The following is a 19,099-nucleotide window of genomic DNA, read 5'->3' on the forward strand; positions in this document are numbered from 1 at the left end:
TATCCAAAAATGTATGTCTCATTCTACATTTGAGTCCATTCAATCTACCTTCCTAAGGTTGTAATGGACTGTTCCCTTTCATAAGACCTATTCTAAGGTCTTAACAAATTGGTCTCCTTGCTGGTCTTCATACATAACATTTGATTTTCCATCTCTTTGCTTTTGTACTGGCTGTCTCCCATACTTAGATACTCCCATCTCGTTGGCATCTGTTAGAATCCCTAGTTTGCCTTAAAGTTTACCACAAGCAATATATTTCCTCTTCCCCTGACTGCTATTGATTCCCCCATGCCAAATCTTATAGGTTTGTTTTTATATACTTTTTATAATTCTATCTATATACATATTATCTGTTCCTTGAATGCATGGATTATATTTCACTTCTGTCTTGGTACAATAAATAGGGAATACTGGACTTGGAGTCGGGGTGGGGGGGGAGGGGGGCGGGATTAAGTTAAGATTCTGACTCAGGAAATATCTTTGTAACTTTGAGCAGTTCACTTTGCCCCTCTCAGTCTCAGTTTCCTTTAAAGTGTTAGCCTCAATGGCTTCAAGGTTCCTTCTAGCTCTAAATCTATGAGTTTATCTATGAAATGGTGAAAGAAACAAAATAAGAACAGATTCAGAAAAGGAAGAGAAAGATAATGTGAATTGATATTTTTACCTTGAACTGAACATTCCAAGATTATTTAGAAATTCTTGGGGAAATATTTTATGTTTCAAACCATTTACACATGAAGGAATTTAAGATACCTAGAAAAATATCTCAATAAAGTAAGTAAAGTACTGATACTTTAGTAACTATTTAAATACAAATCTAAAATTTTCTAACTTTTAAGGTATATTTAACTTGGGTTCCCAGGAGGACAACTAAGAGGTGGTCTGTTATTATTGAATCAGTATCCTTTCTTTAATTTGCATATATTTAAATAATCGTGATAACCAAATATTTGGACTACAGAAGAAAATTTGAGCTCTCTGAAAATTTCATTAATATGGAGTTGTTTCTTCAGGGGATATATTTTATATTTTGTTACTTTTTTTCTTATTGAGGAAAACTAATTGTACATTCTCTAAAAGTTTAATAATACATATTATAAACATCCAACAAATATCATTCAGAAAGAGCTCAGAATGACACAGGTATAATAAGGACAGTTCTTAAAACTATACTTTAATTGACATAGGATACTTTTGGATGAGGAAACTGCCTCCTGGAGCACAGATTGGCAAAGTCTCTGCAACTTAAAATATTAGAGAACTGTCTAGAGAACCAAGGGGGTATGGGATTTGCCTCGGTCACACAGTGCATCCCTCAATTAGGACTTGAATACTGGTCTTTCTACTTAAAGCCAGCTCTTTATCCACTACACCAAAACTCCTTCTCTATTTGAACTTAAAAAAAAATTACATAAAGTAAAAATTGAAATGTATTTATTTGCAGCACGTGTGCTACTGTGTATGTAAATTTGCATGAGTTGGAAGAATTGTAAGAATCCTCATAGTACTTCCTAATTACCTGACTTGAATCATCTTGTTGAATAATGCATGTAGTTCATGGATTTAGTTTTATTTTCTAATTTATTTAATGACTGACTTTTAAAACTGATATAAAATTATAAAAAATGAAGCCAATGAACACTTTTTGAAAAACATACTCTTGACCTTCATGAATATGCTGTTTTAAGAATATAATTTCTTTAAACTTTAGAATCTTGTGATTTGCATGCTTTTTTCTCTAACAAAACTACAATACATATCTTAATGAGTTTTTCATTTTCCCTCCTATTTTCTTCTTGTTGTTTGGAGTAATTTGCCTCAAAACTAGATAGCTATTAATTTAAATTTTACTTTAAACAAGCATCTATCAATTTCTCATCTTCTAAATTAATTCATTAACTTAGTGAAAGTTTTCACTTCTCTTTGCCCAAGCAAAAACCTTTCCCTATTGATTTCATAAACATCCCTTTCTCTAATTGTTTCCTGCACTACAATATTTTTACATTGTTGCTTTCATGTGGCAAACCCCATCCTCTGCATCATGTTCTTTCTTATCCTCCCAAGAGAATTCAAATAGGTTTTTTGGCTAGGATTCTCTGCCCTATCAATGAGAAGTCTGTTTGGTTCTCTTTTATTTTTGAAGTTATACTATAAGTGGTTGCTTTAATAAAATGAGGATCTGGTTTTACTGGTTTCTATGGGGACTACCTTCACTATCACCCCTTCTACTACCTCATGTTGAACTATATGATAATGATGATGATTAAACTAAATTAATTAAACAGGCTCCTAAGTCTGTGACAAAATTCCCATTAAAGAAAAAGTAGAAACAGACTTAGAGAGAAAATGTGGCAAAGAGGTGATGCATAATCTTATTTCTTTTGCTGGAGTTTTCCAAGATTCTCTGTTTAATTATGGTATAGCTTTTGTGCTGGGTTCTTTGTACATCTCTGAATCTTTGTCCAGTTTGCTTGTGGTTCCTAATGTAAATAATTGTCAGATGTTTCAGGGATGATGCTAAGGTGATGAGAAGAAAATGAGAAGTCTAAAGTCATATTTACCCTTCAGTGGTCACAAAGTCCTCCTCAGGACAAGGGATGAAGAAGATAATAGTCTGAGGCACTCTCTTCTCCCCCAAGGAAATCCTTTTCATGGAAAGCTCTTTCTACTCTGCCAGAAATTTGAATTCTCCAGATCCAAAATGGCTTGATATTTTATAATGAACCTCAGGACATGACCAAGTTTCCTCAGTCAGACTGAATAGACTTTGTGTAACTTTATTTTACACCTTAGGGATATGTCTGGGACTTCTTCACACTTAGCAACCAACTAGGGTATGTTCCCACTTAACAAATGTATCAAGTCCCTTACAGCTTTAAGTGGAGTGGCATAATTGTCTGGCCTGTTCTCTACCCTGAAACAAGCATGATCTAAACCAGATAATGGAAAGTGGGAGAATGAAAGACAAATTCAAAGAGTGGATTTGCTTCACTAATTCCCCAAAGGCTCAATCAATAAGCTAAATATTTTAAATTCCACATGCCTGATTGAAGGGCATGCTGCATACATCAGAATCAGTCTGATCACAATAACTTTTGTTCAAACCAATCAGCCAAGTTACATGGCACTTTGATAAAAGCACATAGTACTTACAGATCAGCTGACAAATATGTATTAAAAACTTGCTTTGTGGCAAACACAGTCCTAAGTGTTAGGGATACAAAGAATAGGAATTCTTAATCAAGTAAAGGTGTGAGGTGTTAATGCTCTCTGGAGTCACAAGACATTGGTGAACAATATGGTTTAAACTTGAGCTGACCCACCTTTTAGCATCCCCCCAAAAGGATTCTTACAGTTGCCTCAAGTAAAAAGCATTGTGTCTGTGGGACAGTTATAAGTCAACTATAGTAACTCTTAGCTTCAAAAGTGTGAAAGAGTTGTAACACTCTAAGTAGAGGCTCTAATGTAATGCACGATGCTCACCCTTAGGGGATGACAAATAATAATATTCCAGGATTCTACTTGGGTGAGAATAATCAGAGAAAAGCGAGACGTCTCCAGGGTTTTCCTGGGCCTTTCAAGTAAGGAGAAAACATTTGGCAGCAGGTTACATACATGAATACCTTGGGATATGCTGAGGGTAAGAGAATATAAATAAAGGAGTTCATGGATCTATCAAAGCAGAGATTTTTGAATATGATGCTTTGTGAATTCAAAAAAAAAAGGAAAAAATGGAAAACTTGTACTAAAATTATCTTATATGTTTATCACATACTTTTTTTTTTTTTTTTTTAGTGAGGCAATTGGAGTTAAGTGACTTGCCCAGAGTCACACAGCTAGTAAGTGTTAAGTGTCTGAGGCCGGATTTGAACTCAGGTACTCCTAACTCCAGGGCCAGTGCTCTATCCACTGCGCCACCTAGCTGCTCCTATCACATACTTTTCATACAAATCTAGAAAGTACTTTTAAAATGTCAACTGTTAGAATAGACTATACCATTCCTTGTTAGCCTACCCCATCAAATCTCAGAACTATTTGTGGATTTATTCAAAGGCATGAAGATACAACAATAGTATTATAACTGTTTTGTTTAAACTTTGAATTAACATGCCATTTTGCTCAGGCTATTTAAGCATATTGATTTTCATCACCAGTATTAACTGCAGAATGGATGAATAAATGACAAAGCATTTATGAAGGGGGCAGGTAGGTGGCATAGTGGATATAGCACTGGTCTTGAAAGTCAGAAAGATTCATCTTCACGAGTTCAAATCTAGCCTCAGACACTTACTAGCTGGGTGACCATGGGCAAGTCATTTAACCCTGTTTGTCTCAGTCCCTCATCTATAAAATGAGCTGGAGAGGATATGGCAAGCCACTCTAATATCTTTGCAAAGAAATCTCCAAATAAGGATGCAAAGAGTTAGAAAGACTGAAACTATTGACACCAAAATTTATTAAGTATTTTCTCAGGGAGCATATAATGGGGGAAGAAAACACATAAAGGGAAACTGGAGGAGAAGCTAGTTATATTCACCTGGAGATTAAGAATGGCCAGGAAGTAACTTGCAGACCCAATTGAAACAGGATAAGGTAAAAATTCACCTATTAGAACCCAAGGTGAGTCCCAGAGAAAGAGTCCATGATTATGTTGGGAAAGAAATTAGGGAAATGAGGAGAAGGAGGATTATGGCCCATGTGCTTCCATACTGCCTTTATCTCCAATTTAATTCTCCTCTCTTCTGACCTTTTATCTAGCAAATCCCCAACCTGAACACACAGACAACTACCCCAAAAATTACAAATATATGCTGCCTATATTCAAGTAGGTCCTCATACAAAAGGGGAAAAGTATTTACCTTTTATGTGCCATGCACTGTGCTAAGCTGTTTTAAATTATCTTACTTTAGTTACATAGCAATTCTGGGAAGTTGATATTATCTCCATTTTACAAGTGAAGAAATTGAATCAGATCGACAATTAAGTGACTAGCCCATGATCCCACAGCTAGTAAATAATTGTAGGCTATATTTGAATTCAGGATCTTCCTGACTCCAGGCCCAGTGCTCTATCTACTACACCACCTTTTGCCTTAGGGAAGAATTTATTTATCTTTTGTGTTTTACCTAAAATGAGAGGGTTTTTAAAATTATTTATAAAGGCATACCAATTTACATATTGTGAGACAATAGTTTAATCCTGTATTTTTTATTTCAATTTTTTTATTATTTCATTTTATAGAAAATCTTTTTTTAATAGAAAATCTTAATAGTACTTAAAGAGCATAAAAAGAGAGGGCAATATCTTTCCCATTTTTATGATTCAGAATATTACATGAGCACAGACATATTTGTTTTAGGTTATGCAATGATGCAAAACTTTTTTTTTTTGTACCAAGAGTATTTCTAAATCATTTAGACTAAATGACACACACGTTGTAGGCACTTATCCAATTTCAGTTCTGAAGAAGATAAGGTCTCCCTTCCCCATTAAATGGTTTCATGAGCTGAGATTTTCCTAATGCAAAAATGGATCCTGACAATAATGTGCTCCCTGAATCCATGCCACTGAATCATATTATAGTTGAGATCATTTTGTAACTAGGCTGTGGAAAGAGAGAATGATATTTATCATGCTTAGTAGGCTCTTAATCAGGTTTCATGGATCATACTACTAACTTGAAAAGTGTAAAAAAATATGTAACACTAGGGTTGGGAGGGAATCTAATATAGACTTATACTATCAATTAAGTTCAATATTTCAGTGAGGTAACAGTAAAATCATATAAGAAACTGAAATTTTATATCAGATAAAACTGATTGTGATTTATTATTGACACAATCAAAAAAGCTCTTATTTTTCCAACCAATTTAACTATTGGTCTTTAATAGGAAGCCAAATATCTTTATAACAATGAAAAACATTTGATCTCTATGAGTTTCTTCTTTTGCCTTTTCTGTAAAATGGGGAATCAGAAGAAGTGATATAAGTTCCCTTCCATCTGCAAATACTATGATAATCCAAATTGAGCTTTCAGTTCAATAAAATCCCCAGGTTTGTTTCCAGTTACCTTACTGTGCTTCTGCTATATTATATTTGTGTTGTTGATTTTTTTTAACCTAGCATCTTGAAAATAAGAAAACCCTCAAAGGTGACAAAATCATTTTACATTAACAAAGGAAACATTTTTCTTCTCATTTCATATTGTTTCTCTTCCCTCCTACAACCTGCTATCCAGCCAAAGTGGACTTCTCTCTGGTCCTCATAAATGAGACTCTTTCTATTGTGTTTCGAACATTTGGACTATTCCTATACCTCAAATGCATTCTTTTTCACACCTGTGTTAAAAAGTCACTCTTTACGGGGGCAGCTAGGTGGCACAGTGGATAAAGCACTGGCCCTGGATTCAGTAGGACCTGAGTTCAAATCCAGTCTCAGATACTTGACACTTACTAGCTGTGTGACCCTGGGCAAGTCACTTTATCCTCATTGCCCCACAAAAAAAAAAAAAAGGTCACTCTTTTCAAGACAAAGCTCTAAACTACTGTTGGCATGGAGTCTTTTCTCTTTCCCTCAGCAGCCTGTGCCCTCATTCTAAACTTACCTTGTTGATTGTTATTTTTTAAATTTATTTGTATTTATGCACATTTATATTTAGTCTATATGTACTTATACACATACTTATAATCTTCCCTATTGGGTCTTAAAATTCTTGTTAATAGGGATTGTTTCATTACCTGTCCAGTTTAGCACAAGAATAGGCACATAGTCAGCACTTAATAAATGATTGTTGATGGATTTTTTTTTTACAAAGTTCAAGAGCAGAAGAACAAGATGACAATATAGCTATAGTTACACTTAAAAAAGAGTTTGAGGTCTTTAGTGGACTAAAAACTCAGTACAGATCATCATGGATGTGGAAATGGAAGGCACCTTAGATCATCCAGTCCAACTTCCTATGAATAAAGTGATGATAATCCCTTTGTACACTACCCCAGTTAGACCAGATCTTGAGTACTCACATCCAGTTTTTGGTTCCTATTTTTAGGAATATAAATGATAAACTGAAGAATATCCAGAGAAAGGGAATTAGGATGGTGAAATGCCATGAGACTATGTCATATGAAGACTAGTGGAATGAACTGGAGATTTTGAACCTAGTGAAGAGAAGCCAGGGAGTAGGAAGATGGGGGATTATAAAGTAGCCTCCTTTAAGTATTAAATAGGATAATTTTTGTAAGAGTGATTAGACTTGTACTGTTTGGTTCTAGAGGACAGAGCCAAGAATAATCCTTGGAAGTTGAAATGAGGCAAATTTAGGCTTTAAGTCCTAACGATCAGAGACATGCCAAAGCATAAAAAACTAAAAACAAACAAACAAAAATCTTTCCCCATTACAAAGATGGTACACGTTCTCTCTCATAGTGATCCTCAAGTAAAGACGAGATAAACATTTATCAGGTATGTTATAGTTGGGGTTCTTTTAAGGGGGTGGAATGAACTAGATGGTCACTGAGGTCCCTCACAACTTTCAGATTTTTTTTATTACTATGTATTTCCAGAGAGGAAGAAGAAAAAAAGAGGAAGAGGTAGAATGATGAACTCTAAAATTTACCTTTGGGTAACAATAAATGTTATTAGGTATTTAGATACCAAGGACTTGCCTCTAATTTGTGAAATCAGTTTGGTATAGATTCCTCAGGAAAGACGAATCCCTCTCTTATTACCCTGTTCTCCAAAGATCTTTTGTCCAACTAAAATCCCAGTCCATATTATTTTGAGAGAACAAAGAGAACTTCTTCCAAATACATGATTAAAATAGCAGATTTTGATAGTCCAACAATCTTATATTTTGTGGGGAAAAGTGGGAAAAAGAATTTCAGGGTAAGCAAAATATAGTTGGTTGATTAATGGATAATACAACTATTTACTCAAACAACCAAGAAATTACTTTATAGATGCAAATTCCCTCAAAAATCATTTTTGGTATTCTGAAAAAAAATGTCAAATTTTAAAAACTGCTTCTAAGACTATGTCTTTATTTAAATGTGGACTCAGAACATTCATTTCTTTAGTGGTTTTGCCATGTTAGGTTTTTAATGAGGCTTACCTTTCTTTTGAATGCTCAAGATGAATTTGATTTATTCTGTTTGCCCCCAGAGTGAAGAAACAGGAGAAAAAGGTCACAAGGTGAGAAAAAATGAAGCAATGTCTTCCCCATCATCAAAGGTTTTCTCAAACAGGTGTGGTGTGACAACTTGTCAAAGAAGTAGAAAATGCAACTGTTATTTAACTCTATATTAGAAACTAATAAATGTCTGAGGTTCTGTACAACTCAGAGATTCAGTGATTCTATTATATATCATTTATGAATTTCATCTTCCAGAATTACTTATTTTTAATAAATTCAATGCTCAAAAGCATCTTGGGATGGTGAAGGGGAGATTCCTTGTTTTCTTAAAGATTTTTCTTTGTATGTGGGAAAATAATTATTAAGGAGGCACTTGAAAAAAGAAGACAAAATGTGAATTCACCAATAAAATTAAAAGGTTAAAGCAGGGACCTTGTTTAATACTTTAAAAAACACTACTAAAATATTACCATAGATATTCTACAGAGTTGGTAGTAATTAATGATCAATTAACTAAATGTAGGACAGTTCATATAGTGTAGTGGATGGAGTGCTGTAGAGGAAGACCCAGGTTTGATTTCTTCCTCAGACTCTTATTTCTGTGACTCTTGTGTAAGTCTTGGCCCTTCTGTATTTGTTTTCTCTATAAAATGGGACTAATAATGGCACCTACTTTAAAGCATTATTGAAATGGTCAGATAAGATATTGCTCAAGAAGGGCTTTTCAAATGATTAAAGCTCTATTTAATATGAACTTTTAGAATAGACTTAGAAAATTATGCTGAGGTTGATTTCAAAACTAGAAGAAAATAGGTTAAATCTGGGATTTAAAGCTGAGAGGGACTTTAGAGATCACTTTTAAAGAGGAGATAGGGAGACAGGAACAAGCATTTATTAAGTTACTACTATGTGCCAGGCACTAGGCTATAGATATTATCTCATTTGGACAGCTCTTTCATTTTACACCTAACAATGCTGAGACTTAGAAGACTTATACAAGGTTGTATTGGTGGTAAGCAGCAGTCACAGCTCCTGTAATACTCAAATTAATGTTCTTCTCTTATCCTTATGCCCCCAACCCAACCTAAACTATTTTGCCTTAATCCGACCTATCGGATGAGCTAAAAGACAGAAATTCTGGTGGAAGTATCTCATCAGAAAAAGCATAAGGGGGAAAAAAAGGATAGGCTAACTTGTGCCCAGTTTAAGCGCATGTGCATGCATGCACACACACACACACACACACACACACACACACACACACACACACACACAACTATATAGCAAGCTTGAGAAGATTGAGTCAATAAGACCAAACTCCATTGGTGCTACATTTCTGGACCTTTAGTGGATTACTAATGTTCATAAATAAATCTCTATAGGAATTGTAACTGAAAGATAGAGACAGTAATTGTAGAAGCTACGAGAAAGATATACAAAAGACAAACAGGGTGAGCTTAGCTTCCTCTCCCAATTTTTCTTATATACTTATAATTCTTCTGCTACTCACTCTCAGCACCTGAACAAACTGATACATATAATTAAAGGAGATAACAATCTCATCAAATTTGAATCTGTTTTATGAAATCTGGATCATTTATCTTTGTTTAAAGAGAGTTTTATTAGGAAAAAACACATCCTAATTATTCACTATAGCATGTAATTTTAAAATATGGTTAGATGAAGTATTTTTCAACATTTCATGTGTATAAAGCAGTTATTAGATTCATTTGACTAGAATACTGTAATCTAGTTACAGAATGCCATCAATATCTTTGCTACAAAAATAATGGAAAATAGACAAAGACCTGCTATTTCAGAAAGAAAAATCAAAATCTGTTAAATCTGGACATGACTGTTTGCTCAGCCTTAATTGTGTATCATTCTGTCAGATTCCCACTGTTGATTTTGTTTAATTAGCAGATGATACTGGCTCCCTCCCTCCCACAGAGAAATAGTTTAAAGTGAGGGATTCAATGACATACTGTTTCTTTCCTATGAAAGAAATATTTATTCAGTCAGTGCTTTGGATACATTTCTATGATTATTTTTTGTTTCTGGATAAATGTTTTTTAACTTATGAAGTAGAATAGCTTATCACAAAATAGAGAAATCTATCTTTCTCCAGTTCCTTATAAAATTAGTGCTAACATAGCATGAAGTAAAATGTAATTCAAGAAGAGAAGTGAAAATTTACGTTTTTATCTCTGAAACTGAACACTGATTCTCCAAATAGCATTTACATTAATACAATCTGTCAAAATGTGTGCAATATTGGCAGCATTTAGACAAATGTCACCATTATCTCCTGCCCAGGCATGGTTTTAGGCCCATCTTCATCATGTCCTTTGGTATATATCATCTAAGCATATTAAGACTACAAATGACTTTCAGCTATTTAAATACATAATCATGATATAATGTCAATGGCTTTGCAAGTCCCTGCATAATTTTGCATATCTTTATCTTTTCAACTCACTTTGTTCCTATAGTGTGAACAGCTCTGTTAGACAGTTACAGCCTAAGATTATAGAAGTAAATACCTGGTGCATATTCATCTAGTTCACATTAACATTTTGAATATTCTTTGATAAGTTAAAAAAATGAAGCTGTCAAATACAGTGGATATGGGCTATTTATATTAGATCGTGGATTTATTGTCTCTTATTGGTAATTATTAGTTTAGGATAATCACATCATACACCCATACTTAGTAAATATCTATTATTGTTCTATTACATGAGGCAATAAGCAAAGTTTCTAAGCTCTAATCAGTGTAGAGAATGTTTCCACAACTAAAATCACAAGCAGTAAATTTAGCATATAAGGAAATGTCCTGAGGCAAATAAAGCTTAAGTAACTTGCTCAAAGCTGGTAAGTAACAGAGATAGTATTGAAACCCAACTTATCTAGACTTCAACCCCTTAACTCTACTCACTACTTCACACTGCCTCTACTTCTAAAGAAATATCAATATTAATTTTTTTCTTTAACACTGTATAATCACCACTTGAATAGAAATATGACTATAGATTTTTTTAAATTACCTAATTAACTGATTAAGTATACCAGTGCTTGGGAATAGCTATTATTTGCTGACACATTTGAATCACTATACTAGTTTAGCTATTGGAGAAATTGCCACAGATTCTGTAGAATTATTTAATAGTTTCACCAATTTAGAGTGTTTTTTTTCCTTTTGGAAGTGTCTTGACAGGTCATTTAATCCAACTTCCTTATTCTACAAATGAACTAACTGAGTTTACCTTAGTTACCATACATTACCTAGAGAGGATGTATGGCTTGCCCAAGGTTTCATAGGTAGCAACTCTGAATTCATATCCAATTCCTTTGATTCCAGAAAAAAATGCTCTTTTTCATTGTACCACAATGCCTGTTTTGTATGGTCTTTTCTGGGGTCAGCAACAATACAGCTGCAATTGCTTAGTAAAGGGAGGAATAAGTTGTGTCAATGCCTGGCAAAAAACAAATACATTTTATAACACAAAGCCTTTTTTTATCTTGACTGAGCACTGACACAGACTGTGCTAATCTACAATTCTGATTACTTTCCTGCTTGAATTTCCCCCTCCTTGTATCTTAGAGTTTCGAGAGGAATATAGAATTCATCCTAGTCTAAATATACCCTGGAGACATGATGCCCCTGTAAAACATGCCTGAAAGACAGTTATCCTGCCTCTGCTTGTACAACTAAAGTGATGGCTAGTATGTTGCTTTTTGAATACAATTCTTCCTAAGATGGGATAGACCTATTCACCATGCTTTTGTAAATTCTAGAATTAACAGCTCCTACAATTGACAGCCATACCCCTAGAACCCACCCACCCACCCCCAACTGTTTTGGTTTTGATAAGTCCCCTTGTTCCTCTTCTTACTTCAATCAGAGGAAACCTGGTTTAATTTGATGAGCTCCTCACTCCCTTTGCAGCTTCTTTCTTTCTTTGTGGGGCAATGAGGGTTAAATGACTTGCCCAGGGTCACACAGCTACTAAGTGTCAAATGTCTGAGGTTGGATTTGAACTCAGGTCCTCCTGAATCCAGGACCAATGCTTTATCTACTGCACCACCTAGCTGCCCCCTTCCTCACTCCCTTTGATAAGGTTACAGGATGTGAACTTGTTTAAGACTGAGGAAAGGACTTCCCCACAGTGGGTGTGGGCATGCTTATTTGCAACTTGACAGGCCAGGGGATAGTTTTTAATGGGGTTTCAGGACTGGGTTGTTTCTAACATTGCTGGATGGCTGAGATTTAGGAAGAGTGCTTCTTGTCTCACTTGCCACCACATATCCTCCCCATCCTTCTTTCATAAACTGATAATGGTTGCCTTGGGGCAAAACACTTGAAGTTCCTAACTCAATGTATGCTTTTTCATCAATAAATAATAGCAAAACCTACTGCTAAACACCAATACAGCTGCCCTGCTCCATAGGAGATAATAAATATTGAGGCAAATGAGAAGTCCTGAATCTATATCCTAGTAGTAATGAGACTAAGGGGACTTCCAGGCAAGTGAAAACTCATTAGTGGCTGGGGTGGGTGGAGGAGAAATAAACAATGAGGTGAATCTATTGGTCAGAAAGGTGCTATCCTTCCTCCATGCCCCACCCCCCCAACAACAACAAAAAAAAAAACCCCTTCAATCATATAGCATCTTATATTCCATGTGCCCAGGCAACATATTTGATGCTTATCCTTTAAAATTTGTTTCCAATTCCATCTTTTAAGTCAAGGTATTACATGAGATACTAACTCCAATTTTATAATGGATGTCAATTAGAATATGTAAATCACTTTATCCTAAACTTATCCTTCCTTCTCTCTTATATGTTTGTCTATTTCTTTTCTTTTCTTTTTTCTTTTCTTTTCTTTTTCTTTTTTTTTCTTTTTTTTTTTTTTTGCGGGGCAATGGGGGTTAAGTGACTTGTCCAGGGTCACACAGCTAGTGTCAAGTGTCTGAGGCCAGATTTGAACTCAGGTCCTCCTGAATCCAGGCCCAGTGCTTTATCCACTGTGCTAGCTAGCTTCCCCCTTGTCTATTTCTTTTAAAGATACTGCATTTCTCTCTGTCACTCAGTGTCACAACCCCAGAGTCATCTTTGACTTTCCTCTCTTAACCAGCCACTGATATCCAATCACTTGGTCAAGTTTTGTCAATTCTGCCTCTACCATCTCCCATAACCATCCCTTTTTAAGCTACTAACATGGCCAACATTTTAGCTTCTGTCCTGGACTACTAGAGTAAACTCTTAATTGGGCTCCCTGCTTCCAGGTAGTTCCTTCTCAAATGTATCCACTTTAAAATAAAATTCTGAAGGCCTTAGCTCAAAAATCTTCTCTGGCCCTGCCCATACTTTTTTTTTTTTCCCGTCAGTACCAAGTCATTTTATTGGGATATAAATGGTGGTCGTTTTTTGGAACAGAAGTACAGATTATGAAAAGGTCAGATAACCAAAATATGTATGCAATGAAAGACAGGAGGAGAGGTGCTCACAGTTCTCTGGTGTTAGGAAAGCCAGGTGTGGCTTAGCTCTCATTGTCACTGTCTCCAAGGGTGTTCTTGTCAAAAAGATATTCTGCCATGCCAGAATCAGGGGCCCCCATTTTGTGCAGGTTGGTCACCCAGCTGTTTGATGGACTTTACCTGTTCCTCCAGGTAGTGGGTTTTGATGAGATCACATAAATGGGGGTTATTTTTGTCAGTTGCCAGCTTGTACAGTTCCAGTAAGGACGGATTGGCCCTTTTTTCCAAGTGCAGAGCACACTCCATTGTATTCAGTCTGCTCTCCTGGTCATCATGATCTGGTTTCTCGATGTCTTGCAGGAAGATGCAGCTGCCATGTTGGTTCTGCATTTTCATCAGATTCTCACAATGCTCCAGCTCCTTGTGGGACTGGTGTAGGAAATACTTGGCAAAGTTATTCAGGGCCACATCGTCTCATTCGAACTAGTAAGACATAGACAGGTAGGCATAGGAGGCATAGAGCTCCAGCTCGATCTGCTGGTTGATGGCAGCCTCAGAGTCCTGGTGGTAGCTCTCGAGCATCTGAGAGGGAGATGAGGTCATCATGGTGGAGGAGATGGTGGAGGCAGTGAAGATGAGGAGGCAGGGAAGGGAGGAGGCGGCTGTGCAGTGGCTGCAGCTGAGGCAACAGAGACAGGGTGGCTAAGACTGACGGCTGCTGCTCAAATGGTAGGATGGAGAAGTGTTGGTTAGTGGAGGTGAAGGTGGGGAGGTGGCTAAGGAAGGCTCCAGCCTGGAATGGAGCAGCAGGTTCCATTCAAGCACTACTGAAGCAGGAAACTTCAGCGACTCTCCTTTCCTGTGCTTCTGGCCTGGCCCTGCCAATTCTAGCAATAATATAAACTCATGCCTGCCAATCACTATGGCTTTGGGGTTCATTCTACCAAGGGGTGTGCTGAAGTCAACCCTAACCAGCTTGAAAACCTTTCAGAATAAGCATTTACAACTCAGAAATCAGCATCACTTCAAATTAGGGCTGGATTTATTGTTTTCTTGATTGTCTATACTTAAGACACTATTAATAATAAAGAATAAACTTAAAAGTTTGTGCTCATTTTTTTAAGAGAGACTTCTTAATTTACATATACCTGAACACCCCTTTATTACTCTGCAAACATTATTTGATCTCATCAGGAGTGTAGAAGAGGCTTAGTCATCATCAACCAGATGCCTGGTGAATGTAGGCTAATAATAAAATAAAAATGAAAATAAAATAACCCACATGCATGTATTTGGTACTTTAAGGTTTGCAAAGTGCTTTACATCCATTATTTCATTTGATTCTTATGACATTCCTGAAGCAACTTTTTCAGCTTTTTCTCATATTATTCCCTTTCTCACATACTATTTCTTAAGCAAGTGAACTACCAAACTCAACATTCCAACCCTGGCTGACATTCAGTCTCACAAGCAAATGTCTATACCTGTAATGTGCTTCATCCATCCTCAACACTGATTTTAGAATCTATATCTTCATTCAAATTTTCTAAGAGACACCACCTCGCATTGTTGTTTGTTCCCCCTTAAAATACATTGGATTTACTATATATTCCATATATATGTTATTTCCCCTTATTAGAATGAAAACTACTTGAGGATATTTATTTTTTAATTATGTACCCCTAGTTCCCAGCACAATGCTTTTGGATATGAACTGGGTTGATTATTTCTGAGAGCTAGGGGAAAAAAATAACAGTTCATCAGGAGGAATAAAAGAATAAAGGAAGGAAGAGGTTCTAGCAGTATGCGATCTAAATTAACACTGCAAAACAATAATCAATAAAATTATTTAGTACTGATTAAAATATATAAAAGTTGATTAGTGTAACACATTTAGTACAAAATGTACAGAAACTAATGAACAAATGACCCGGGATATAAAATAATACTTACAATAAGCATTAAAGGGGGGAAAAAAGCCTTTTGTTTTAGATTTTACTGAAGAGAAAACTAAAACCAAGAAAGTCTGAAAGAGAATTTAGTCATTGTTTGAGGTCTGCACTACTTTTTTTTCTAAGACAGCTGTTAAGCTACACAAATGCCAGGTGCCAGAATTCATTAGGATTATATGAGAATCTCCTTTAGAATCCACAGAAATTCATTGATTGATTCTGGATATCTACCATTGCCATCAATTAGGGTTAAGTCAGAAACACAAACCTGCTCTTGGATGGATGCAGCTGGTGTTGACAAGTAAGGACCATTAACTGGCTTTTATTATACACCTTTGAAAAACGGTACCTTAGGTTTTATGATTGGTGCACTGAACTAATAATGGAAATGCTTTCCCCCCTGGCTTACAGTTTATCAATTGATGCATGTGTTCTCACAAGAGCAAAAATCTATTGTTAGAGCATTTGGCTTACTCCTCACACAGCACATATTGCTTATGTTGATTGAATGCTAAGGAGAATGTAACATCCTGAAGATGAAAGCACTACAGAATCACACATTAGTGCTTCTAGTGACTATAGACAGAGTTACTGGACAATAAAAGGAGTCATTTCCAATATACTATGATAATGGCAGCATGATGAGCTGAACCAAGAAAGAACATTGCCAAAACTTAGGAAATAAAGACAGTTTCAGAGAGCCATAAACAGGGAAGCAGCATTGCCCCTAATGGACTATCATTCACAAAGATACAAAGAAGTAGAGGCCTGCTGTCAGGCTTACTTTGGGGATCACTTTTTCTCACTGTCATGTGAGCATGATCACTACACACAGAACCCTGGAGCAGTGATATCCCAAAATGTGACATGAACTAGCTGAGGCTCTTTTCCTTTAAAGCATACTAAGGTTGTTAGAGGTGTGGGGGCTGTGAAATGTAATTATGTTTTAATGCATCCTTCAAAGTCACCCTGATGCTCTTTACATGAGATCAAGGTTTTCTCTTTGAAAAACTAGCAATACCATATTCAACAAGCTTCAAAAATACTAAAAGTAAGCAGCTTTGCAGATATTTGGTCACATGGAGTCAAGAAAAACTTATTTTTATTCATAGTAATGTATGTTCATTTTAGTCTATTTTATACCACATATACTCTTTTTGCAGAGATGGAGTAGTAAGTAAAATGAATTTTACCATAGATCTGTTGTCCTTATTTAAAAAAAACATAAAAAGATATTAAAATTGTAGCATCATACAGGAGATTGTGAGTTGAATTGAATCTTAGAGGTCATCTAACCACCCTCCCATTCATAGATGAGAAAAATGAAGCAGAAGGAAGTTACATGATTTGCTGAACATCACACAGATAGTAATTCTTAGGTCTTGAACTCAGTTCTTCTCATTCCACAATAGGTTGAGGACAAATACATTTTAAGGTCTACCAATACAGGTAGGCAGAAAATAAGAAAATTATAAACACAAAAAATTATTAACACAAAGTGAGTAATCTACATATAAAATATCCATTTCTAATGAAAACCTAGTAGTCAATGTAATCATAGAATTATAGGGGCTGGAAAGGATAATGAGAAGGATAAAGGCTTAAATGGTTCATAGTTCTGCCTAATATAACTGGTCAAATCACTAAACCAGGGAGTTGAGTAAAATACCACAGCCAAACCAACAGAATCAGACAAATAAGTTGTCTGAATGAATTGATCAATTATTGAGTTGGGCTAAGTATTGCATTTAAAAGGTTTATTCAGCAGAGCAACAGCATTACAGCAACCATCTTCAGAGAGCCCCTCACACTCAAAATTTAAAATAATCATAATGAAAACCAGAACCATAAAGATTTCAGTTTTTCTTGGTTATGAATTCGAGTGCTTAACACTCAGAAAGAAAGCTCTCAGGGAAACCAGGAGGAATTGTAAGACCTGACCATTTCAATCCAAGGCTCTATCAATTAGCACTTATGCCAACATGGGGGACCATTTAAGCTTCTCTGAGCCCCACTTTACTTATTAGCAAACTGGAAATAAGGTATGATTTATCTCACAGAACCATGAGAAAATACATGGATAATTGTATAGCTGTGCATAGCTACAAAAGCATTATCATTAATACTAATATTGACAGGGACGGGACATTTACTCACATTAAGACTTTATGCTATAGTTTCAAATCACAGACTTCTTTTTTCTTTTTTTTTTTGCATTTTGAAATCATGGAAAGTACATGTTCAACACTGTTTGTCTAAAAGGTTTTCTATACTTAAAGGATCTTGTAAAATGTCCCTTAGTCTTCACCCACTGAAGACTTTTTATTTTGTTTCTAGGAACTGCTAGTAATTTTCTTAGGAACAGATAGAAGAGGTTCCATATAAAAACTAGACATATGTTTGCTACTATTTTCCCTTCCTTATCCAGGTATAGCCACTTCTGTACTCACTTACAGTTTTGAGACAACAGGCTACCTTGATGGAAAATATAAAACAGAATTGAAGGCAAAAAATTCTAAGAATAAAATCAATTAATTTTTTTCTTTTTTTTTTAAGATTGTATCTTTCAAACAATATACTTTCTGGACTGCCAAATCATGCTCACCTTGACTCCTGAACTCCAGTTTCTATTGTACTAATCTCTTGACTACAGCTTACTCTAGAGTAGACCATGACTTTCTATTTTCTGCTGACTTTCTGCTCCTTGTCTTGTTCTCTCTCTTCCCAGACTGCTTATATATACTCAACCACCACAGAAAATGGTACATCCTTTGCTTCTATATTGATCTCTTTGCTATGAGGCCTTTGTTTTGTAACAAAGCTGACATGTGACTTCTTTGTTAGGACTCATCTTGACTTTTCATAATTCCTATCTCCTAGCTTGAAAATCATAATTGTGCTGGCATCCACCCACTAGATAGACACTTTTTTTTGTCACTTCCCTGGTGAATATAAATTTGTTACCTTTCCAACTTGTCTGGGAAATCTAAATTTAAGCTGATTCTTCACAGGATGTAAATAATAATTTGAATCTTTAAATATATCACATACTAGTAGGAAAGAAATGTCAAGAAAGAAAATATAGGTGGCTAGTCAGTAGTAATAATATTAACTGATAGAAATATTGTTTTACTTTACCTTATTACAGAACTCAGCACGTACCTTCTAAGCTATCACTACACACATTTTATGCTTCTAATTTCTGTCCACCTATTATCTAATTAGTGCTTTTTTTAGGATGTGCACACTTATAGTTTCTTTATTCTTAGACCACAGTGCCATTTTAAACTATATTGCAATCTTGTAGCAAATAAAGTAATTTTTAATAAATGCAAAATCCCAATAATTTAGAAAAAAGATACATATGTTTACCATGACAAGGCTATATTACTGGGAATACACAAATTCAGTAAAATCTGGGAAGGGAAGGAAGATGAAGGAAGATGAAAAGAACCAGTCTTTGCCTTTTCCCATTTGGCTACTTAGAATTTCAATGCAATAACAACAACAAAAATATTTTACATTCCAATCAC

At 35.5% G+C, this 19,099-nt stretch overlaps 1 protein-coding gene and 1 pseudogene across 3 annotated transcripts in view; both read right to left on the reverse strand.

The window, feature by feature from the left end:
- CDH12 (cadherin 12) overlaps positions 1 to 19,099 on the reverse strand; it is a 1,430,569-nt gene that overhangs the window by 368,902 nt on the left and 1,042,568 nt on the right. The gene's annotated exons all lie outside the window — the stretch shown is intronic.
- LOC122734284 lies at positions 13,677 to 14,223 on the reverse strand (annotated as a pseudogene).

Source organism: Dromiciops gliroides, chromosome 1 (genome assembly GCF_019393635.1).
Source record: "Dromiciops gliroides isolate mDroGli1 chromosome 1, mDroGli1.pri, whole genome shotgun sequence".
Taxonomy (NCBI): domain Eukaryota; kingdom Metazoa; phylum Chordata; class Mammalia; order Microbiotheria; family Microbiotheriidae; genus Dromiciops; species Dromiciops gliroides.